Source organism: Hylaeus volcanicus, chromosome 2, assembly GCF_026283585.1.
Source record: "Hylaeus volcanicus isolate JK05 chromosome 2, UHH_iyHylVolc1.0_haploid, whole genome shotgun sequence".
Taxonomy (NCBI): Eukaryota; Metazoa; Arthropoda; class Insecta; order Hymenoptera; family Colletidae; genus Hylaeus; species Hylaeus volcanicus.
In genome coordinates this window covers 27,641,455-27,667,680 of record NC_071977.1, presented here as the reverse complement: position 1 = coordinate 27,667,680, position 26,226 = coordinate 27,641,455, and the positions used below count along the sequence as shown (strand labels likewise).

General features: G+C 42.6%; 1 protein-coding gene across 1 annotated transcript in view; it reads left to right on the top strand.

Annotated features, from left to right (window-relative positions):
• The first annotated feature begins 724 nt into the window (after nt 1-724).
• Nucleotides 725-26,226, top strand: part of LOC128884764 (protein Shroom) — a 196,688-nt gene continuing 171,186 nt past the window's right edge. Inside the window, exon 1 of the mRNA XM_054138369.1 lies at nt 725-1,222. The gene's annotated coding sequence lies outside the window, so the exon portion shown is untranslated. The remainder of the gene's footprint in view (nt 1,223-26,226) is intronic.

The window sequence follows — 26,226 nt, the reverse complement described above, 5'->3', positions numbered from 1 at the left end:
AAGTTAGAAAAACATACGACTCTACCTAGAAAAAAGAAGCTGACCTACATATCTGGTCGTATCAATAAAGTATAAAATTCCTCCATTTCAGCGAAACTTAGAATAGAAAGCGTGTATCAACAGGTGACTCTTATCTCGTTTGAACACATGCCACGCGTCGAGACGAGATAACCCGGTAGTGCAGTATTATCTCGAATGTACGGATAAAAGAATATATCCCGGGGTCAAAAGTGACCCGGATTCGCCTGACACCGGACTGTGAAACCTCTCGCGGTTTAATTGCCTCCTATCTCGGGCATTTCGCCCGTTGCCTATCGCAACAAACCAGAAAACCAACATCGCGAACAAGAGTGGTAGCGGGTGGGAGAGAAACAGAGAGCGAGGTGTACAGGGAATAAAGAAACACAGAGAGGAGGATAATAGACATAGATTATAGCGACCGGTGGGAGCTGCAACGGAGGCACACGGAGAGGGGAAGCGAAAGAAGCGGGGTAGAGCGGTCGTTTGCCTTGGATCGCCTTCGAACCAGAGTCCGAGCTCGATCCCGAGAGCCCGAGCGCGAACCCAGGCTCGATCCCGATCCCGATCCCGCCTGATTTCCGCCGCGCGCATTCCATCCGCAGGTTCGGCCGATCTCGGCCGTTTTCGAGCCGCTCCGTTCTCGTTCGGAGCCGCTCGGACGCGCGGCTCGGCCATGCCGTCGTGGAACTTCGGCCACAGTCGTGTGTCAGCGCTCGCGCGGAGTGGATCGCGAGTACGCGCTCGTTCCAAAACTGGGAACGTATAGAGAATGACGAGGGTGTCCTTTCTGGCCGTGTCACAAGACGCTGAGAAGGACGCTGAGTTCGCGCGCTGACGGTTCGTCGTCTGCCTCCGCAGCCATGTCATCGCGGTGAACACGCTCAACGTTTTTTACGATCGTTCGTCTCCGTCGAAGGTAGTAATATCGCACGTGGCCACGGCGGGGGCAGGATTGTTCTCCAGCCGGCGCGTTAACGTGCTGTGCGTGGTAACAGTGGATGTGCTCCGTTCGATCTCATCACCTCGCGACTTATCATCGGTCAAGTTTCTCCCTCTGCGATTCTGTGTGCCCTGTGACCGGACTTAGACCGGTCCTCAATCCTGGATAACGCTCGTCCTCCGTGGAGCCGGCCCCGCGTAGCAACCGAGACTGGACGCCCCTCGACGCTGAATCAACAGGTGGGAAACTGCGAACTAACAGGTACATAACTGTTTATGAATTATCAGTTGGATTGGCCGGGTCGGTGTGCTATTTAATTGCGCACTTCCGTTGGTATTTTGTAACTTATTCGTTGGAATGCGGCTCCCGCACACTTGTGTCGGGATCACTGTACTCCAAAGCGGGGTAGTCAGGTACGAAACGCGCGCTCTGCGTGGCGGTAGTTTCAGGGTAAACGATATTCGATTTCAACCTGAATCGTGAAAAATACTCGAAATTCGAATTCATTAATGATTTGTTGCTAGCGACAGTACCAGCAATTGTTTACATGATCCGAGCTCCTATTCTAATTAATACGTAGACTCCTTTATACTGTGTGTCTCGTAAGTAAGCGAATCGAAACGAATGGTTTCAAAAGTTTTCCATTTCACCGGTTCGCGGCAGCTGTCAAGTCGCTGCCAGGTGGCGCACAACGTCGCCCTCGGATTCCTCGAGCTCGCGGAGCCAAGACGCTCCAGGCTATCGCACGCACTCCTCTTGCACTTGCATTTCTCGCGGATCAACACACGCTGCGTTACGCGTTATTCGCGCACCTGCACGACCCTCGTTCTCAGGCGTCGCGTCTCGTTGCGCTCGCGCGTTCTCCTTTTTCCTTTCGAAAGCGCGAAACGGAGTCGCTCCACGTGCGAACGAAAATACAGCCATTACGTAACGGAAGAGCGTAATCCTGAGATCTCGTCGTTCCTGTTCAATCGATTACGTTATTGGGGAAGGTTTCGGAGTCTTTCGGATCGGAGTAGGTCGACTTCGGCCCTGAAATATTTTTTCAAGCAAGGAGGCTGCTTGGAATGTTAATTTTATACTAGAGACTGTCACTGTTTTCTACATTTATTTGGCTGGAGTTTGTTTTTCTTTGTGTTGCTGTTTGAATTATTACATATAGGTTGGATAAAATTTGGAGTAGGATCATATTCGGTACAAGTAGTTGTTAAGGTAGTACATTTTATAAGTCAAAGAAATATTATTAATGTAGGACAAATTTTGCCTGATAAATTTAATTTATTCGTTTGGAAAAATATTTGATTTAGCCAGATACTCTTAAATAAATTTTATATACCTGAGAGTGAAAATGATGATAACACAAATTTCAAACAACTCAGTTTAAGAAATGCGAATATAATTTGAAATAAATGGAGAACAACTGTAACAGAGCATTCTGTCGGTAGGTCTTCCGACGCAAAAATTTTCTTTTTTAAAGGTACGGGGTCCATCTTCCGCGAGTGTTTTGCGCGATGTTTACGCTCTCGCGCGAAGTTTACGCTCTCGCGCGAAGCGGCTACGTGAATTTTAACGGATCGCGTTTCTTTTGCACGAGTAAGCTCGAGATAACGATCTTCGCTGGATCCTCCGGTATTCGTGCGTTCTTGGAGCGCGATTCAACATCCACACCGGTACCGAGAACCAGCTCGCAACGGGATATCGCGGCACGAGGTGCGCGCATCCCCGATTGTATGTACTCGCCATTAACAGCACGCTAAACATTCTCAGGAAATTTTTCTCACGCACGGACCTCGACCGTTTCCCTCTTGCCGCGTCGTTCCATGGCGTTACTTTCCCTCGTTTCTCTTGTAATCGCTCGTAATGACAATTTTCGACAGGAAAATATCGTTTCTTACGTTAATTGCATCTCGTATTTCGCGTGCAACCACGCGAAATGCTGCGATGTAGGTATTGGGTACAATCGGTTTTCCAAACGTGGGACGGAGGCTCCATTATCCTTACTAATAGGGAGAATCGTGAGGGAGTGTTTGAATGTTACTGTGGTATTCCAGAAAATATTGTGCATTTCATCACTTTAACGTAAATTATAATTTTTATGGGAAATAATTTGATGGTAGAATATTCTGAGACTGATGGTACTCATCTAGGACGGTATGCTGATTCTTTGGGTGCAAAAAGATACATATATCGATGTTCGATGCAATCATCAATGTTGAATCATCTCTAGTTTAATATGTGCATCTTTTCCCTGAAAAGATGATTCACGGTCTGAATTATACACTGAGCGAATTACAGTTTAAAAAAAGGTACTGACTATTTTATTGATATACACGCTCAATTTCTATAAAAGGTTTAAAAAGACCAGACGTACAATATTTTCTGAAACTCTGTCATAGAAGATTTACTCCGAGATGTGTATTTTCACTACACTAGAGATTCAGCTAAATTGGAAACTACGATTATGGTTTCCGTATAGCGGCAAACATTGTTACGTTGTCGAGGAAGTTTTGCATCACCTTTTCTCAGTTTTCCTACAAGTAACCTGTCTCACGTCTGCGACAACATCTCGATTCACTATGGTACATGTGATCACACCAGGAATATGAAAGTTAATGATCTTGCGTTTCTTTTCAAAGTTATTCGGACTTGCATCCATTGTTCTCGGTTTCACGGGAAAATCAACGTTAGAATTTAAATATAATTAGTGCAAATAGTACTATTCATATTTTTCAAACCTCTGAGAGCATGAGACTGAAGAAAGGTACAATTGATTCATGAAAATAGAAATAGGAAATTCGTAACAGGAGGATACTCAAGTTATACTTGTTTATTACGTGAAAGAAAAAACGTATTTTCAATGAAGACTAGCATGATAGTTTTCGTTTACTGTGCTGACCATTTTTATACAAAGGCATGCTTAACCTCAAGGTCCTATAAAACAATAGACAAGTGTTTACAATTACCTGTACTTACCACTATCCTTCAGTGCAGTCGAACGAATATTTATTTTACCTATCCACATAGCTCACAGCAATCGACAAGCTCTTTCTTCTTATAGCCAGGCAACTTCATCGCAAAATATTTAAGAACCATAAATTTCTACCATCTGAAAATCGCAATTAACTTTTTTAAATCGTAACTGAAGATGCAGCACTAGGCGATTTGCAGTAAACTATTTGAGACAGCTTTCTAGATTGACTGACGTTTATAACAAAAAATGAGACACACAAGCACGACAGGAATGCGATTATAAGAAACTGTAAATTTAGATACGACGTAAATCTCAAAGCAAAACGAATTTAGTAACTTTTATGGACGATGACAAAACGATATAGAGAAAGTATAAAATCACGTACGGTGACGTTGACAGCGGTCGTAAAAGTATTAACAATTTTAATCTTCTAGCTTAACGATAGCTCCACTTTTTTTCTTTTATTACCCATTTCATGATGTACAGCACAGGATTGCTCGGTATCGATACTGTTTCGAAAGATAGGCTAATCGTTAACATAATACTCGTGATACACATGCTTTTCTGATAATGGAGTCTCGTGTCATCCAGATTTATTCATTTTCTAAGTTACTCTAATTATCATACCATACATTCAATAAATTTATTCCCTTCATCGTAACAAAAATTAAGTCACCTGTATATTAGTAAAATCGTTTATAAAAAAAAAGATATTAATTACACTATATAAAAGGGTATTTACTACATCTAGTATTATCTTTAATTTCATTAAATAAATTCGATCGTCGAATGAACAAATTCTTCAAGCTTGGTACCCTAAGATCGCACCTCGGCCTTGATATCGACTCGATGTATCGGCTCGAGTGCCTTGACCTTTTGGTCGATAAATCCGTGGGTTGGTTCTTCTTCGCGTGGAAGGCTGCGTTTCCTTTTCCAGCCTTTCGACACGATCGTTTTTCGAACGGGGCAGCCGCCTCGAGCTACTCGAGCCCAGAGAATAGCGCAGCGTGCAATGCGAAGATTACCGGTGCCAGTGTTTTTCGCGGGTTCGGACGCGCCCATCCACGAGAAATCGAATAATTAAACCGATTCAATACGCCATTGTGAGCTAATGGGCAAAAGTATAATAGAATTAGCCTCCGACGCGGCTGAATGGCAAATATCGTGCAGTTCCGTCGACCTTGGGAACCGATGCTCGACGTTAGAATGGAAGTGAAAAATTGCTATGGGCGAGGGTATACCAGCCGGGGCAGGTATATCGAGGATCACAAAACTCGCCTACGATTGTGCTCGTTTCCCTCGACCGTTGGCGCATAGGCGATCGAAGACCCGAGTCTCATGAATGAATCATGACTACCTTTAAGAAACCTGAGGATCCTCCCGTATGAGGAACCTTCACCATCGGTACAGGTAGCCTGGCTGCACTTGTTAATTATGGACTCGTGCAAAAGTTGCTGCCAGTGTATGTTCTACCCAGGGCTACATGGACGCACCAATGCAACGCTTGTTAAAATGCCATTAACTAATATATCGATCGAGCTGGGTCGCGACCCTTTCGCCAGCGAATTAAAGTGAAAGCTCGTCTGGTAGTTATGTTTGGCTACCTAGAACTCGATGGCTGGTCTCTGCGTGCTCGGGTCTTGGGTTTGGAATATTTATGGATAGATCCTTGTCAGAGTCCCATATTCGTTTTATCATCTTGTTATTGTCAAATTAGAGCAGTCCATTGATATTCGTAGTTAGAATATTATTTGAGCCGTTCATTGTACAAATCGATTAATTCCATAAAAGAAAAAGTTGAGAAATGCGGTGAAATAATAAGGTACATTATTTTTTTAAATTCTCTTTGTGATATATATTCGGATAAATATCGTAGAATGCATAAATTGGGGTTTCACCTAACGGTACATAAAATTAATAAGAAAGAATAGCGAAAAAATAATCGTTGATAATGTTAAAATTCTTATGTGACACGGTGGAGTTAATCGATTTATGCAATGAACGGCTCATTTGTAATTATTCTTCTCCTTTAAATGGTTGTAGAACCAAAATGTCAGTCTACGATCGACTCAGTCGTAATCAAATATTTAATCGGAGTTATAGTTTCCATTTTCTGATTTCTAAAGGCGAGCACATGTTTCAAAAGTGTAATCGAAGCTACTAGCTTTCCAGTTTGATTTATTTCAAAAAGCATAATTATTAGCCGAATATCTAAAATAAAATCAATGCATAGAAAGTCAATTAAATGTCTATTCCGAGATCCTACAGATCTCACACTGATCTTATCAGCTCAGTGTTTCAGTTTCTGCCGGTCGAAATTTTCATTTACGAATCGCAGATCCGGTTTTCTGGAGGCATTCAATTATATTTTAACGAGCGTCGCGCAGCCAGTAATTCATTTACAAAATTCTCGTCGCGACCAAGTAAAATTTGTAACCGAATTTTAGCTTGAAAGCGAATTTATGCGGGCCGTTACCGCAATTATGGGAAGTTCTGGAAAGCGTCGAAAGTAGGGTAACGAAACCAATCTCTTTCCGCCGCGGTTACGCAAGCGTTCGGATAAAATCTCAATTTTAAACGGCCGACGCACGGCGAAATGCTTCAATTGCTGGTTGTTGACGCGCGCTCGTCGATCGACGATTAGTAATTCAAACACGCGTCCTCGTGCGAGCCTCTTTGTTGCCTCGACACTCGTCGGTAAATATTTGTAGCGATGTCGAACTATCGTTCCGCTTCGTTGTGTACATACGTGCGTTTAACGAGTACTTTTTCTTAATAGTCGAGCGGTCTACGAATGTGTTTTTATTTACAATACTCTTGATTGCAACTTTCAGCGATTAATAACGTAAACTCAGACCCACGAACGCGATGGGGATCATTGTCAAATTTCGTACCATTTTTTTCAATAGAATAACATTTTAAATTATTTACTGAAAGTAGGACATCATACTCTACGTTTGCTATCTAGTATAATTGCGTAGATAAAGTACGTATTGTATTTCGACGCTCACTCTAATACGCTATGGTTTGAATAACCTCGACGAATCGTACGTATTTGAAAGGAAAAACGAGTACGACGTAAATTGTATACACGTCTCGTGTCCCGTACAACGCGACGTCCTTACCGCCGAAACATTTGTGTCACAACAGGAACCGTGGTTTTTTGTTACGACGGATCGCGTTTCAACCGCTTGAGGTTGGTCAATGGTTCGAGCACGTACTTTTCGGAGAAACGACGACGTACGCAATCATTCAATAAATCTACAGGTCTCAGAATTTGCTCGATATTCAAGTCGACGTAAACACGTTTCGTATTATTGTACACGAGTATACAGTCCATCGCGATAATACGAATACGAAAAGGAAAGGAAACTCCGATTGCAGATTATTCGATTCGAAACAAGTATTCGAATTTCTCAAGCTGCTCGAACAATCATTATGATTTCCTTCAGGCTTTCTTCTGTTTTAATAGCTGCAAAGACTCCGTCGCTATCACGCATCATCGCATTTATGATGCCGGAATTCCATTAGATTTCGTCGCGCTCCGAAGCTGGAACAAATACGATTCGCGAGCGGATGCGACGATGAGCATAAATTGTAATTATTAATGCGTCAAAGCGGAGTTGCGCAAGCTACGCCTTTCACTTTCCATTTTAGACGAATCCCGATCACACGAATTTGTTCTCTGGAACTACAAATTACGATAGCTCGAGTTTCGACACGATTGCGACATTGTATTGTCTTCCTCGTACTAGAATCATAGATGTGCGATTGGATAAATTCAGGAATTACTATTAATTTAATTTGATTCGTTCATCACTTCAAGAACTATATATTTTTACATTCATTATACAGGTAAAAGGAAGAACAAATACGTTTCTATCTTGATACGAAAGTCTAAATATCTTTGCGCAATTCATCCTGGAATTCCATTTCGAGTAACGACACAAAAATCGTAATTACTCCTTTTGAAAAAATTCCTCTACTTCTGTTGCAATTGTTATTTCGATAAACGGTCGTCGAGATTCTCGTGGGTATAAAGCCATCTTTCCTCGCGTAAATATGCACAGTTTACTGCATTCCCTCATTACCGTTGATTAATTTCCCTTTTCTTCTGTATAACGAGACGCTGCTCCTAAGTCAATAGTCAAACACCTGCTTCAGCCTCGCGTCGCATGCGTAATTTAACGACCGAACGATACACCGGGTGGTAATACTTGTTGAATTTCCACACTTTTTACGGCGGAATCTCGTCTCGAGACGCGCAGGACGTTGCATTTTGTTTGGAGCAATCAAGCAGTGCTTAGATTTTTCTCAAGTTTCTTACGTTTTTCTGTGATGCAACGAAATTCCCAACATTCTTGGTTTCTGAAATTAACGTATGAGTGAGGCACTTTAAGTAACTCCATTTAGGTTTGAACTCCTTTCGAGTTACAAATAAATTGGTTTTACTTGATTCTGTTTGACTTGACTCCATTTGACTTGAATATATTTGATTTGATTCCATTTGACTTGAATATATTTGATTCGACTCCATTTGACTTGATTTGATATCGAACTCCATTCGAGTTACAAATAACTCCATTTGACTTGCCCTACTTGACTCTATTTTAATTGCTAGTATCTCCATTTTATCTTACTCCATTTGAGTTGCTGCTAGCTCTATTTGACTTGACTCCATTTGACTTTACCCTACTTGAATTACCAGTAGCTCCATTTCACTTGACTCTATTTCGTCTTCGTGTAAATCCACTTGACTTCAAACACCATTCGACTCGCCAGTAACTCCATTTGATTCAACTCCATTCGAGTTGGCTATTAGCTTCAATAAACTTCAACCTCCACTCGACAGTACTCGAAAGTGTATCCGTGCAGGTATTTCGCGAAAAATATAGGTGAGCGAAAGAAAGGCAACGGACATAGGTGAAACGCCATCGCCTCGGAAAGAGCACGTTGCGTTGCTCAAGAGCGTTGCGCGGGAGGTCTTTCTCGCGGGTTATGCGAGCCCCACGGTAGTCGGTGTTGCGGTAAATATAGGTTTGTGGCTCCGTTGCACCTCTTCTCGCCGGATCGCCGCTGGAACGAGGATCCAGTTTGACTGGAACACGTTCTAGTTTTCTCACGAAGCTGGGCCTAGACGCATTCTGGGTCACTCGTACAAAATATATTTGGAGTTCCAGTCCGTGCCGCGGCTCGTTCCCCGAGGTGATTACGGAATTCATCCGCGATGAAACCGGAGGAACTGCTCTCTCGCGTCTCCGCGGCGAATTTGTATCGGCTCTAAACACGTGGGGATTATACTCAGCGTGACGAATGGGCCAGGTCATTAGTGACTCGCTAATCTAGGAGCTACTACGCGGGGCCACCGATTTTTTCCAGCCTCGGGAAAAATACACTTCAGAGTTATAGTGCACTTCCATGCGGATTTTTATCGCCTCGCGTTACAGTTACACAGTGCATTACTCGCGCGAGGAAGCGGAGTAATTATAGTTTATTTTTCATCGAGCCGGGAGCGTTAGGTGGCGTAAGAATTGGCGGGTGTGTGCGCCGGACTCGCATTTGATATATTGCTCGAAATAATTAGAGGATCACGCGCACGAGATACTAATGAAGTATCAAATTCTGAGGAACGAACCGAACGTTAATTTGCATTCGCTTGCAACATTCTCGCTATCCCGTGGCTTCGGTTGCTTACCTTGTCGTTTGAGAAATTTATCATACTCGGTTCGGTCTATGATACGTACTTCTACTCGCGTGTAATTCATGCTCGAGATCACGGAGATATCTGGGTGAAATTATTACGCATTTGTAGAATGACAATTTACAGCCTAGCGGAGACCGTTTCGCTTCTTGGTTTCATTTCGTTTACATAAAAAAAATACGCGCCTACTTATTGTTTGCTTTGAGCGTTAGTTCGCGAAAGCACGAATAACCAATGAATAATTTCTTTTCCGAGTTCTGGTGAGATAAAGTAAAATTCGCGCGCGAGAGAGCTGAGATTACATCCGAAAACCAGTTACGTTGATGCTTTTTATCTCGCCATACGCATCTACCTGTCTTTCAGTTAGCGAACTTAAAGAACACGTGTACGTGACATTTTTGCAACATACCGCATTACATCTACTTCAATTAGTTGGAGGATATTAATTTGTCGCGAGGAGAGTGGTATATCGCGGGGCAGATCGACCAGACATTGGATCGCAGATCTTCCCGCAACAGGTTCTGCGCTACTTGTCTTACGTTCTTCGAATAAACAAACAAATAAATCAGGAATGAGCAGAATTCCTCTTGAAACATGTCGCTCGAGTACTTAGTACCGAGTTGGTTTGAAAATGATTGTAACTAACGCGACACTGCTAACCTGTTTACTGTATGGTTCGAGTATGATACCGCAACAGGAGGTTAATTAATGTATTGTCTTTGAATCTGGCAATTCGTTAGCCTTGATTTCAAGTCAATTGGCATTTACAAAGTCTCATTGGGTATTCCTAATCAATGAATGTATTTATTAACAAATTTGTTGAATTCTGATGCTTTGAAATTCTATAAATTTTAATTCAGCAATCAGAGTCACTCTTATTATTTTAAACGAACAACGACGTTCCAGCTACTATAATACGACCTGTTGTATACTACAACATTTATTTTTAGAAAAATAAGAAGTAATCGCTTACAAAGCTCAAAGTAGATCTCATTTAATTCACGATTCGGGGTGCAAAATTATCAATATAGGTCTAGTAGGTTACTTTCTATCTAGATCGATGAAAAATGATTAAACCACCGTATGGGGTTGACGAGTAAATAAATACCCAACATCTGATTTCGGGTCGTGGTTCAGGAATTTCGAGCATCGTGCTCGAGTTTGATGGTAAAGAGTCGTTTAACGAAAACTATCGTTCTGGAACCGCCGTTGAAGATTGCAAGCGATGCGAAACTGCTGAATGATGGTATCTGGACCGACGATCTGCGATTTACTCGCTCGACGACGGTCCTGGGCTGCGTATCTCGGGGCATCTTGAGCATTTCTCTGGCCGTTTCTCTATCCGGTCGGCCTCCTACCGTTTCGCACGTCTGGGTCGGTCGGCGCGTTGTGTGAGGACGGCGGATGCTCGCTCGAATGACGAAACCGGATGTCCTTCGCTCGTTAAAAAAGGAGAGATTAAACGGGGCTTGGAGGGGAGGGGAAGGAGTAATGTAGAATAACGCCAGGGTAGACGAGAGGGGCGGGGGCGAGCCGCGAATACCGCGGGAAGGAAGGAAGGAAAAGATCGGGGGTCTCCCCAAAGCCAATAAGTTTCGCATTAATAATCCTGTTGGCGGGGCGAATAGCGCGTCGAGTATATCCAGAGCGAGCATAATCGACGATCGAGACCTTGTAATCTTGAGAAATCGAAAGAAACCGCTGCGAGGGCGAAGGAGAAGCCAACAGGGATTATTAGCCCGAATGCGATTGGACGCGCGTTTCGATATTACGAGTTCGTCGTCGTCGTCTTGTGGTGCCCGGCGTCTAGCAATAAACGGTCCAGTAAATGTCGGGTATGCGTTAATACCGTGCCTGCTAATACCGATTAACCGACAAGATATTCTTTCGTGCGGCCATCGAGGCAAAGTAACCTACTTCGTTTCTTCTGGGAGCCGGTCAAGCCTGGAGTTGATTTCGACACGATCTTTAACCGTGAAGCTATCTTTTCTGGTCGAGGATGGGACCAAATGACTTGGTAATCATTGTTAGTAGCACATTTTGTTTGTTATTATTCTTCATTTGGATCCTTGGACCATCAATGTTATTCCCAGTATTCGAGATTTTCACTCTTTAATTTTGCACTAATAAGATATCGAGTAACTGGAGATCGATTAATAGCGTCATGTTTATAGTAGGATCTTCTAAACAAACCTTACTGCTACCTAGCAGATCTGATAGTCGAGCTCCTGCTGGATTTAGACACAAATAAAAAAAACTTTGGAAGTCTTGATCTTGATCTTCCAGGATCTCCAGAAGATCTTCGATTACCCGTGCAATCATTTTCATATGAAATCGATTTCTTCGGTTCCCTGTTAATTAATCACAAAACCCGTTATCGAAGGAACCTTGAAACGTCTCCGAGTTTCGCGCGTTCACTCGCACGTGCCGAACTAAATTTAGTCGCACAGTTGTTTTTCCCTCTTGGCGAAAGGAACGGTCGGTGCGCGTTCGGTTTTTATTCGGCGACGTTGACGATTTATAACGCACCGATACTTGATAAGATCGAGAACAGGCTTTCAGAGGGAGACTTCGCGTGCTCGGGGCCTTTACACGAGCCGACGATTCGTGTCACGGGGTTCGCGAGTCATTTGCGACAATGAGCGATTCTGCAAATGTCGATGACACGCCGCGAGAGCGGTCATTGTGCAAGCGAGTAGGTCTGGGTTAGCTGCGCTGCGGACGACCCTTGGGTAATTGCGCCAGCTGTGACCTCGGTACGTGCAGCGACACAATTCTCATCTTGGTTCAACATAGATTGGTCCATTTCTGGTTGTTCGTGTTTGTGGATTAATCCGTAGAAGCATTGGATTTTCTTTGAAATTCTGTTTTATTATACAATTTATACGTCATTTAACAGAAAGGGTATGGCTGCATTTGTTTCAAATACTACTTGGTTGTATAACCTGAAAATCAGGTAGAATATTCATGATTTTGAATTTCTAAATTCTGAGTTCAGATTTGGAATCAGCGTCCCCAAAGACCCTTGCGAACCAAGTTTCATTCAAATCCAGGCACTTTTCGTATTTTGGTCCGTTATATCCGCCAACAAAATCGATTATTCGACCGATATACTCTTTCCTCTCTCACAAAACCCACTTTATCGAATTTAAATTTTGAATAAACAAACAGCACCACCTCGACGCTTCCATTACAAATATTGATCGCGAAAAATATCACCCGGAGTCGTGCAAACACTCGGACGATAACTTATCTCGAACCGAATACTGACAAAGGGAATTATCCACGTTAACAATAGGAAAGAATTTTTCGCGTGTCCCGTTAAATATTGTCCTTTCCACGGCTCAATACGTTATCTACTCATTTCCATATGATAGGTCAGTGATAACGTTTCAGAACGTTCGCCCGTGGAGCGCGAGAATCGAGTCCGGTTCCTTTCTTTCGCGTTTGTTTCGCGCTCGAGCAAACGCGGCCGGTGTCGCGGCAGAAAATCAAACTTTATCGAAGCCTGTGATCTCGAAAAATGATGGGAGTCCTTGGTTGAAATCAGGCCGCGCGTTACCGTTTACGGAGTCCCAATAGCGATCTACGCAATTGCCGCGCTTTTCAGTGGATGTGGCTAATAATTCAGAGCGAACTGGAATTACACACGCGAGAGGTCTTTATTGATTATAGTTGTACCGCTTGAAATAGTCACTTTCGTACGTCAAATTATGTTAACACCAGGTTTACGGAGTTTTCTTATTAGATTTCTATTACTGTGATAATGCTTTCATGAGTGAAGGATTCATTTCAAATGTTGTTTGTTGCTTTGCTTCCACCATACACTTTGACCTTAGAAATATTGATAATTAAGAGCTGCTTAAGTAGAATATTTAAAATTATCTCAAATAAAAAATATCTTTAAACTCGTTAAACACAAAAACAAACCTATCACCTAACGTGTCGATAGATGTTAAAATTTTCATTTCTCTCCACTAAAAATTTACTTTTGCACCCTCTCATCGAACTAAGAGCAATGCACCAAAAGGTAAACCGCGGTTAATCTTCGACCTTCGATCTAAAATTTGATGCGATACGAGGTTAACACGCTCCTGAAATTCTCGGAACACGCGCAACCTATTACTGCGTGATCGTTCACGGTAAAGTGTTACTTAGAGACGGTATAGCGTTGTACCGTTAACATCTCAACTTCGTTTTTCTCTTTTTCTTGAATTTTTCACAGCGATTATCCGCGGAGCTGTATTATCCACATGCCAGACGGGTGACCGCATCGAGCGCGCTTCAATCATGTAGCGATCGTGTTGTATCGTCCATTGCTCGGCGAGGATCCTTTGGCTCTCCTCTGGAGATAACGGTTGCATGGAACGATCATCGAAAGTCATTACTTATTCATAACAGGTCGTTACTGTGCGCCAGATACTCGCTTTCTCGAGAAGAACGACGCTAATCGTTATCAATCGTTATCGGATGCACGGAAATGATCTCCGACTCGCGAACGACTCGTCGGATGTACGTCATAGGATTATAATTCGTTGGATAAGATTCCCGCTATTCGATTCGATACGACTCGAAAATGGCACTTCGGCGTTTTAGCTTTGATCTGGCTATTGGACTCCATTTCCACCAGCTTCTGTTGCTCTAATGTAGATCGAGTGACTGTATTTCGAATCTCCTTGATTCAGGTGCCTCTATTCCGAGTGTCCTTGATTCGAGTCCCATGTATCTCGAATGTCCTCGATTAGAGTGCATCTATTTCGAGTGCCCTTGATTCGAGTGCTTCTATCCCGACTGATCTTAATTCAAGTGCCCCTATTTCAAATTCCTTTAATGAGAGTGCTTCTATTTCGAACACGACGTATGCGTGGACTCCGTTACGTCCGATTCCGATACCCGAAGCGAATATAATGTCATTGTTACTTTAATTAGTAATTACTCGAGTATGTGACTGGAGGATGTGTCCAAGCGTGCTGTTGTTCGACGCGCTAGGAACACGCCGAGGTGTATCATAACGGTTAACTAGCTCGTGGCCTGTTTCGATTCGCTATGGTCCTTCCTTGATGTACAGGGCGATTCTAGTAAAGTGATGGATGGAATTACCTTCGAATGTGTGAAGAGGTATGGTGAAACGGTTCCTACTCAAGCTATTCAATTGGAGTAGGAATGCTGCGTGATGGATACTTGTAATCTACAAATGGAAGTGTTGGATCATTTTGTTCTCTACACGTGGCGCAATTTCGTCAATTGTTTCCTAATAAGGAATTCAAATTGATCGAAAGTTTAGCGTATATCATAGCGTGTTACTCTGACGCATCTTTTATTACTAATTGCACTTCTGCTACTTTTCCCATCGAGCTTTTCAATACAAAAAAAAAAAATACACAATGTTATTCTCCGCGTTGAATATTTGTCGCGTTTGGCGGTATAATGACGTGAATCATTTTATGAGTCCTTAAGTACAATTTCAATGAGCGTTCCTCCGTTTTATGACGACAGCGAGGATCGACGATGACTATTCGACGAAGATTACCCGATTCAGCGAATAAAAACACTCCTTTCTATCGTGTTTTCATAGATCATTGCCCCCTCGCAACATGTTCGAATCTTCATGTTTTTTTTTCCTCGGATGGAAGAACGTTGGAATTCGCGAGAAAGCTCGTGCAAATTCATTAAAGGATTGTGTAAAGTCCTTGTCGGTGGTTTCTTCGCAAATATAGCTGTCACGCTTCATCTCCCTTCGGCGGTCGATCGAGTTTAGTTGGAATCTGTCGTAATTACCAGAAAGTGAAACACGCAGTTTGTTTTGCTCGCGAATTCTCGCGACGAAACACCGATCGAGAGGTTCCCAGCGCCGCGATGGCAGGCTAAGAGTAATCAAAGATTAACGATTAATGAATAATTAAACGCGAGGAGGTTTGAGCAGCTGCGAATTATTGCTTCGGAATCGCAGAACGTGAATACGAGTTATGAGTTGTGAATATTTATGGGAATTCACGCGTTAACAAAGTTGAATATATTTGCATTGGTGTAAATAAATGCGTCCTCGTTCATTTTCTCATGTTTCCAGTTGTCTTTAATGCATAAACATCTGCTGTATACGTATAATTAATTAACACTCTTACAATTGTAGATAATTCTTATAAAAGTCATCATTGTGGATGTTTGCGCATTGAAAATACATAATAAAATACATAAATATATCACTCACAAGGTAAGACTTACTTTCGTTCCAAGTTTCACTTCATAGTTTATGCCTCTAAAAATATAAATTTGCATAAATAACCGTAACCTAGTAATCAGCAAGTAATTGATGCCCATTTCCCTGGGAACTATCTTTAAAGCTTCGAGCGTTGTCGTTCTCGTATCAAGCTTTCCAGATTACAGAGTTCGCCCGATCATATCTTCGCGGACAATGGTTGTAATAAGATATCGGAATTAAGAAAACGCAGAGGATAATGTTTCCTGTCTGTATTCCGTGGAATTGCGCAAAGTCGAGCTCACTTGCGACAGACAATTCCTTGAATGTCAAGCTGAACGCCGCACGATCGAAGTACCGAGCCGGGTAATAATCTGAGAGCACTGCGGCAAGAAAACCGTGATAAATTTAGCGTGTCGGTGACGTGGTGCGGTAGCGATCGCCTTTGTCGTCGATTCTTAACGCATTGAAAATCGCATTTACGAAATTCATTATTGATAATCGTGGCTTATAAAAGTTTAAATTTGGACTAGATTATTTGTGGTTCTTTTCTGATTCAGAAATTTAACCATTGGAAGGTCGAGGTCTTACGCAATCTATTGACAGAAATTATAAAATTTGTTCTTGAAACCAGACAGTGTACACAAAATATTTGTTCAGTTCAGAAGCATATTCGATACTGAATTAGATATTAAACGACTGATCTGCCTCGAATTAGAATTCATAAACGCAAACAGACAACCAGGAATCCCCTCCTCTCGAATTCTAAGGACAGTCCAAACACATTTCGTCAAGAAATACCCTCCGTCCTTTGTCCTCAGGAGTATTTGGTCCACATGTGAATCAGAGTGTGCCTCGAATCCACAATAATGGATTAGAGCGCGCCGCAGGATGTCACTAATTTTCGGATCGCGTTTGTTTGCGTTGGATCTCGTTTCAGTCCATAATGGAAGCTGGAGAACGCAGACGAATTCTCGGGAGGTTGGAAAGCGACGAAATGCCCGTGAAATATTTCTCGTGGACCACGGGGATCCCGGATGCTCGAGCGCAGCGCTTATTGTCGCGGTATCGTAGGTATTCGAGCAATTGTTGACTTAGGTCCCGAAAGCAGCGCAAATAAAGGCAGTCGTGGAATCGAGAGCCTGCCGCTTTGTCTTTCTGTTCCTTTGTCTCTTCGTATCTCTCTGTTTCTCTCTCGTTGGTATTTTCAGCGTGGTGATTTCGACGCGAGCAAACACGCACCGGTTGTTATCGCAACTTTGCACGGCTCGAGGTTCCTTTGAACGAGACTTATCGTCCGCGACAATTTGCGACTTCTAAGGTGCTGTCGATCTTAGCATTTTATATTATTAATATGATTCTCTGTGGGAGATTCAAAAACAAGGCTATCCACTCTTGGACATCACAAATTTTATGAGCGATAAGTTTGTTGTTACGGAAGACACATGCACGAATCGATTAACTCCACTTTTTGAAGAATCTTAAATTTAAGTACAAAGCACTTGGTATAGTCAACTTTTTATATTTATAATAACTGTTTCGAATAATAAAGATTAACACCGATAATTTTAAAAACCAAGAGTCCAGGTGTAATACCTAATTTACATACACCAAAACCAGTACTCTAAGACTCGTACAGTTTGTTTTCTCATTGCGAGCACCTAATCTCTCGAAACCGCGATCCTCGGAGTCGCAGAGGCGCGTGAAGATCGCGGTGTATTTTTGAACAGGATCTCGCGATCGACACCGGCCACTCGGGCCAGTGTAAAAGGAAAAGGGGGAGAGAGCGACAGGAAAGGAAGAGAATTTGCTGGCCGCTACAAATTTGGCGATCGAACGTGTCGCGGTTGCCAAAGCGATCCGACCAGTTGCGACCAGATGATATCCAGCGCGAACACAATGGGTTGTTCGATGCGAAACCGTCCAACCGAAACCAGATTTGTCAGGCGATCTAATCACTAATTTTTACGTCACTTTCTTGGGGAAACTTTTGTGTTTTTTTTAAATAGTGGATAGGGGAAAGATTTTTGAAAATGTTGGAGAATTGGGATATTACGAGGCAGATGGGTAGTTTTTGGAGTAAAATTTGGAATGTAGGTGAAATTTAGATAGCTTGTTGTGTCGCGATATTAAAGTAAGTCTCGAAGAATTATTTAAAATTTTGAGAAACGTTTAAATAGTGGTGTCAACTTTTGTTCAATAAATTTATTGTCACTGTTGCTTGAAGAGAGTGAGTTTTCTAATGCTTGCATTTAGAAAGAAAGCAATGCAAGTCACTTTAGTTACAAAAAAATGTATCGACTATTGTTTCGAAGAAATGTTCGTCTTTAATAGCTAAAAGGAATATAAAAGTCTAAACAGGGTTGAGAATGCGACCCTACTTGTCCTCTAATACAAACCAGTTTTCGAGAAAGGTGGCACGTTACAATTAACCGTATAAAGGTTAATTAAACTATTCACTGCGTCGAAGCATACCTGCCGGAACCTGTGGTAATAAAGGCCAGGTGGTACCTGCCATTGTTTCACTAGACATGCATCTGCAGCAAGGTCGTAGACTCGAATTAACGGTACACCTTCGCAATAAATATCCTTTGTAATGCTAAATCCTTATAGTATCCCATTGGAATGGTCCTAATTCTCACAAAAATATGCCCGACCTTCGCATTAACCGCCACATAGTTAGAGACCTAAATTGCAGACGTACCATTTATTAAATTGGCGATTGACAAGACAGACTACCACTGAATTTCGTGCTGTTTATTGTGTCGATCATAAATAAATAAATACATTTTTGGAGTCTTCATGGTCCTCTGCCATATAGTTATCCGACTAGCACCGAACCTGCGATTTTAATATGGGTGAAACTAGCAACCTGTAATAAATAGTCTCAAAAAAAGAAATGTAGAAGTTACATGTAGATCTGTCAGATCCTCTCTTCCTTAGAAGCTGACCGATAGTTTTCGCATGGCACCACAGTGGTGCCACCGGACGCCATAGTGTTAATATCAATAAATTCAATTTAAAATAGTCTCAACCCACACAATCTACCGTAAAGCTCCACGCCTTCATTATCTGCAAAATACCAGGCCGTCCGGTCCATGTTCATCGCGTTAGAAGAAAAGTCGTCTCAATTGTTGGCCGGACCACGTTAACGGTACGTTCAGAGAATCCGCGAAGCGTGCTGACCGCGACTCGACGCAATCGGGTCGTCCCTGGCGCGTGTCACGGCGAACGGATATCTCCTATCCGTCGTCCTCGAGGCGAGATTTCACGAGCGTCGCGTCTCTACAATAGCCGCTCCTCTCTCTTGACCAGCCACGGCTCCGTTTTTCGCGTCTCCGTGAAATTGTATCGCGATACGGTTTGTCGGGTCGCGTTACGCACAAGCGTGTGATACACGCGCGGTCCGTACCGTCGATACGCGCGCATCACGAGAAACGCTTTATCCGAGTTCGCGCCACACGCATCGAGCTTTCGAAGGCGAGCTGCCGAAGCGATACGACTGCATTCCACGCCGCTTGTGTATGCGACGACGCGAGAGAGGCGGACCGACACGACGAGCGCGGGACGAGTCGCGGTTTTACTTTACGCCGTCGTAAACGAGAAATTCGTATCGACGCGGACGCGTAATGGGCGAGGATATTGGGATCATTTAGAGTCGCCGCGGATGTTACTGCCGCTTCTTTCTTTCTTTCTTTCTCTTTTTTTTTTTGAATTTTTTTTTATCAGCGAGAATTTGTCTTATTTGCGTGCCCCGATACCTTTACAGCCGGCCACGTCGACGATAGCGGACTCGGGAGCCCGCGGATGCGCGACCATCGAAACTTGGGTTGCGATTGGACGGATGATTTCGGTTTTAAATATTTTATCGAGGTTCGATGGGTGTAATGAATATCGAACAGTGTCCGATTTTTTTTTAACCTCACGATTACGTCTCGATGAGGAAGTGGTTATATGGTTTTCTGACGATAAGTGACGCGGAGAGAAAATTTTTTATCGAATACGATGTTTTTGATTGGGTACGGTAAAGAATTTTTATGGTATTGTTATCGAGCCTCTTCGGGATGCGTTGCAGTTCTGGAAAATATCTTGTATATAAATTAACGGAATTAAGCTGATGTCAGGTTATAGTCAAGCATTTCAATTATCAAATATTCGATTTGGAGAAGTATTCGAAATAATATATTTTGATCACAGACGTACTCGAACGAGTTTGACGAAAAAATCGAACAAAATATCCCAGCCCTAAGTGAAAGATAATCGGACGAGTATGACATGCGCGAGTTTTTCCATTATCGGGGGCAATGAATTTGCTGGACGATGAGCAGGCAAAATGATTTAAATTGCTCGTGTTTGCGCGATAACGAAAGATCGCGAAACTCGTTCCCGGCCTGTAAAATTGTAACGTTCTATACGTCGAGCATCTTAAAGTTCGGTTTCCTTGGATGAATCGCTCGTCATTAATCGATAACTTATAATGGTACGAAGGTAGAAGAACATAACCGCAGAGAAATAAGAATGGGATAAGCGCGTAAATACAGGGTGAGATATAAGTTGATGCGCCATTAAAAACTTGTTTAAATGTGGAACGAAAGAAAAGGCGAGTTAAAAAAAAAATTTATGGAGCCCGCCGTTGCAGAGTCTTAGTCGACGCAATTATCCACGATTTGTTACTTCTACTTGCGATTCTAACGAGTGTTGCTAAACACTGATGATGATATGCCTAAGTATTTTTCTAGTAAAGCACAATAATTTCAGTCTGGTTAATAAGATACTCGAGGCTCTCGAGAACTTTCAAAATAAAATAATGTAGTAGCATGATATACGAAGAAATATTTTTATTTAATATTTCAGAAGGTTATAACTTTCATTAATATTGTTAAAATATTATAAGGTACTATAATAAATTTCGTTTGAATAATCCTGCCTTCATAAAACTAGAAATTGAAAATATTTTAAATAAAATAAGTACATTTAAATGAAAAGAAAAGAAAAGTTCATAAAAATGTATTTAAATCTATATTTTTCAAGCTTATCCACTCCAATAATCGACTGCTAGACGAAGTTATCCATTAAGCGAGTGAAACGCGGCATAAACTGTATCAGAAGTTTCATAACCCTTCCTTTCCATTGTCTCCTCGATGCAGATCCGGAAAAAATGGGGCTGTGATCGATGCCCATCGCCGCTTAATTAGCATCGATCTAGCAGCAGCCATTAGGGAACGTTATGTAAATGATCGCAGAGTTCGGTTTAATGTCCCATTGTGAGTCGATAAATTTCGCCGTTGCTTCGAAGTTTCGATGCTCGTATCGTAATCGATGTAATACGTTCTCCAGATCGGGATTATCGATCTGTCTCGAGAGAGTACAGTCTCTGGATCAACGATCGGTGAGTGGGAAAAACCATGTGGATCCATTTAGCACTGTCATAGAGATGGCTGAAGAACGAGCTGCGTGTACCACCAAGTGATTATTCGAGAGAAATGTTGCTTTGTCATCTCACAAGCTTATCACACGTATTACAGTCGATTCCATAAAGTCTAAGACCTACCAACTGTACCGAATGAAAAGATTCTTTATAACAAGTATTCCTTCCCGAAATCCTCAAGAAAATGACGACCTTTAAAACTACACCTGTTCCACTACGAACACCATTACTCTCCATACAGCAATTGTTCAAAGTGTGTGACGTAACAAGGACTGCAGATACCATGACCATCCAGTAACGCTTCTCCATTATATATACATATGCCCATTGAGTCCCCCGTCGCCATCTTTATTCTCAGAAACTGTCAACCACTGGTCCAACTACCATAACCAGTACTTGAACCTTACCTTATCCCTAAAAGTTCGTACGACGGTGTCGTAACTTTCTTCGGGCACGACACAACCCTCGACACACAGCCTCTGCATGCACACACGTATGCGCGCGCGCGCGTGCGATTGCGTTCGATTATACCAGGACTGACATTTGGAATGCTAATGTCGATTAGCGGAGTCGATAACTATCGACGGCCGCGTGCGGGAGTACCGGCCACTCGAGTACTCACTACTCGAGTACCCACGCACTTGATCGTACCCGGTCGCCGCGGTGTTGTATGTGTAACGAGACATAACCTTTCCTTTTGCACGCTTCGCAATTTGCGGCGTGTCTGTTTCAGCTGCGTTTGTTTAACTTCCCCTCGAACGCGCAGGAAACGTTCGCCGCGTTTGTTGGTAGAAAGGAATCGCTCCGGAGGGTGTAAATCTCTGCCGATACGGTAACCTCGAGGCACCGAGTTCGGAATTGGAGATCGTATCGACGATCGTCGAACCGACGCGCGAGCAGTTTTGACAATTCGAAGGTGGTTGATTTACATCGGTAGACGCAGGAATGGGTGGTTCTGGTTACCTGAAACTTGAGTTTCTATCTGTTATTGATCTGTTGGCTAGGGCCCATGACAATTTGACGGACGGTGATATAGAACTGCGCGGGATATGGTATCGAGGAATTTTATCCTTCGGTTCGCGCGGTGTCCGCAATTGGTAGCGAAAAAGAATAGGCAGTTTCGATCGTGGAGCTGTCGAGTGCTGGCAGACCTTGGTGCTCATGGTAACTTGAAACCCAAGCTTCTGTTAACATTTGTTTAGCTGTTGCCTAGCGTTTTGACAATTTGAAGGGTGCCGAGGTTGAGCTGTAGACACATGGTATCGAGGAATTCAGCTCTCGAGATAGTATAAAGTGTTTCTTGGGGAAAAGGAATCGTTACTCTGGATCGTCGAGGTGGGGTGTAAACCTTGGTGGATATGGATACTTGTAACTTAACTTTCTATTGATCTTTATTGAACTGTTGGCTAGGAGTGTCAATACGAAGGATGTTGATTTAGTACTGCGAGATATGTCGTAACGAGGAATTTAATCCTTCGGTTCACGCAATGTATTTGGTAGCAAAATAGAATCGATAGCGTAGTGGTATGAACCTTGATTGATATAATCTGACTGAAGCCAACTAATCTTTGTCGCTAACCAGATTTTTTCTTTTTGTTTCAGGTAAGTCACCAAAACCAAACATTGACGAATCCACGGCTAACTTCCGGAGAAAAATCTCATCGCAGGTATTTATCAGAAATACTCATCGAAACAAAGGAATATTAGATCATTTCATAAGTATGCAGCTCTTTTTCATACTCACGAGTAAATAATTTATGGATTAGAAGTTTCGCCAATTTAAAAGGTGTCGATAGAATTATTGTAACGCACGCTATCGAGAAATTCCGTTCTTGAGGCCATGTAGCGCGTTTCTCAGCGAAAAGGAATTCTTACTCTCGGTTGCGAGTCGGAGCGAGGTGTAAACCTTGGTGGATATGGTTACTTGAAACTTGAGTTTCTATCGGTCCTTATTGAACTGTTGGCTCGAGGCCCTGACGATTCGAAGGAAGCCGATTTAGAGCTGCGAGAGATATAGTATCGAAGAATTTAATCCTTCGGTTCGCTGAGTGTATTTGGTAGCGAAAAAGGATCTATAACTTGGGTTACACGGCTACACAAGTGTAAACCTTAGTGTTAGAGCACGGTAACGTGAGGTCTTTGCCAACTTTCGTCGAGCTGTTAACTCTAAATTCCGACTACTTGAAGATCGCTGATTTGAATAGTGATAATTTCAGATTTTAATTTACATTTCACACTACTTGAAAACGAATTATTGCTCTTGGTTAGGTGACGGATAAAACATGAATATTAAAATCCTTGGAATTTGAGCTCGAAACAGCTTTCATTTAACTATCATCCGTTGGATAAGACGAAGAATACTAATTTAGAGTTTTGATGGAAGCATCCAGGACTTTCATCCGCGAGTTCATCGAATGTGTGCCAAAGGATATGAGAACCTTACGCTGGATGTGCATTCCCACATATGACGAAGAGCCTAAACACAGACCTGTTATCTCCTTTATAAAATATTACACTGTCCCATTAAACGGATAGGTTTTTATTAAACGATTTATATCATCGATGTTATCGGTGTGAAACGACGCCGTTATCCAGCATCTTACGCAATGACGCACTCCTTCATGGGATAGGAATTCCGCCAGGATTTCATATCCCCTGCGTGGAAACTAAGCGCTGCTAGGATTAATATCAGTCCTTGTAATCGTATTGGTGACTCTGCAATTCCCTTAAAATATAACCTGCGAGGAATATTATGGCCGGAGACCGTCTCGCGTTGATTTCAGTATTGTTTAGTCCAGTGATTGGCGAAATTCTTATCTGGATTTCGAGTAACGAATTAGAGATAAACCTTTGATTTGTTATTTGTTCGATAAAGTTTATGATCTAAAGATAGAATGAAATTATATTTAATGTTGAAATAATAGAAGCTTATTTGATAATACACTTAATACGTGATCCAGGATAATAGTAGAAGTACGTACAAGCCGTTCATTGCACAAATCGATTAGCTCCATGAAACAAAAAGTTGAGGAATGCGATGAAATAATGTACATTGTTTTCTTAAAATTCCCTTTATAATTTCAGAGAAATATTGTAGAATCCATAAATACAGATGCACCTTTCATCTAACGGTATGTAAAATTAATAAGAAAGAATAGCCAAGAAATAATCGTCGCTAATGTTCAAATTTTTATGTGACACGGTGGAGTGGAGAATGGCTCGTATTATGGTACGATTTTTAAATTCTCCATGGTTACATCCAGAGAAGGAAAAGAAATATTAGGTCGTCCCATAAGTTCGTGCTGCAGACTGAGCCAGGATTTAATAAAAGGAACTGCAGAAATTTTATAGTGACTGAAATTACTTTTTCTTGTAACACTTAAGTGTATGTTCCATGTATCAATTTGAGTAGGAAAAGAATAAGTGGCGTGGACTTATGGGACGACTTAATAATATAAAATTTTTGAAATCCAGAATTTTGCCAATCTCGGTTCCCGAAATTCTTCTTTCAATCCTTCGTGCCCGTACAACCATTCCCCGAGAGACAGTTTGGAGGAACGTCTATTGTCTGTACCCGTCTCCCGTGGCGAGTATCGATCACGCGCGTCCATTAGGTTTTCAAACAAAGCGGTGCTTCTAATGGCTCCGTGGCGAGGTGCGAATTAATCGAGAGGCGCTGAAAGGCCCGCCAGCCGAAAAGAAGAGTCGGCGTTATTATTCTCGCGATCGGTGCACGGAGAAAGATCTATCGCGAGAGGGTATTAATATTGTGTAACACCTATACGTCGAGAGTCTTAATGGGATTTACGTTTACCGCCTCTGGGTGTCATAACAGTTCACACGGGGGCCTTGACGCCTCGGCGGCCCTCGAAATTAATTTGTAACCGGAAAACGTAGGCACGTCTCCCTGTACCAGGCGACCGGTACCCTGGAGCCACTCGAACGTTGCCAGGGAGTGCGATTCTAATCCATTCTTTATTCCAGCCCGTGGCTAATATATTGTGCCGCGATCGAACGTAATGGGCCATTGTTCCAACGGAGGCCTGTATTTATTCGGAACCTTCGGGCGTCTCGTTAGGGAACTAATTGAAACGATACATTTTTGTCTCCCTCCATTCGCCCGCTCTAAACGGCTGATTGATCGCATTATTACGAGACCGAGAGTGGTTCATTAAGGGGTTCCAGCTGTTGCGATGCAAATGATAAGTGGAGAAAATTGGTAGCCGGAGTCGAATGGAAACTGGTTATCAAGGACCGTGGCGTCCGTCGCGTTATTAATGCCCGTGGCATGTCCTTGGCGAGTCGTAATCGTGTTTCAGTATTACGCGTAAACGGACGTGTTTCGGCTGCTATATCGAACGCGATATTCGTATACGTTATCCCCCCACGAAGCCGGGCATAATGAAACGGGAGGGGAAAAGAAACCGAGCGGCGAGATACACCTTGAATATCGCCGTAAAATCGGAGAAACGCGGCAGACAGTTATTATGGGCTGTTCGGTTGCCCGATGATACTCTTTCTGGCGTACAAAGGAACACTGAGCGCCTCGGGATTCTCCCCGCTGGACTCGACCGCCGTATTACATCTGTTCATGGTCAGGAGGAATGAATATTTCTTTTGGAGAAACCGAAAGTAAGGAAATTGCCTTCGCGTCGAGGTCTCGTCCGGTGCAACCCAGATCCTTGGAATCCGGTATATGCTCAAGTTCACGGACTCGTAGGACTTACAACGGGGGGCTGCGAATCTTCGCGACCTGGTTCAGACGGTTTATAGATTTGTAGGCACTTGGAACCTCTAGGTCCTCTGGGATTTCTTGAAATTATTCTCATTTTGTGGAATTCGAGGTACTTAAATCCAGATGAATGTTTATTGGATGGTTTCGAGAGTCTCTTAGGATCTCTTAGGATTTAGGATCGCTAGAATTCTTCAAAATTTTTCTCAATTTATAGAATTTAAGGTTCTTCAATCC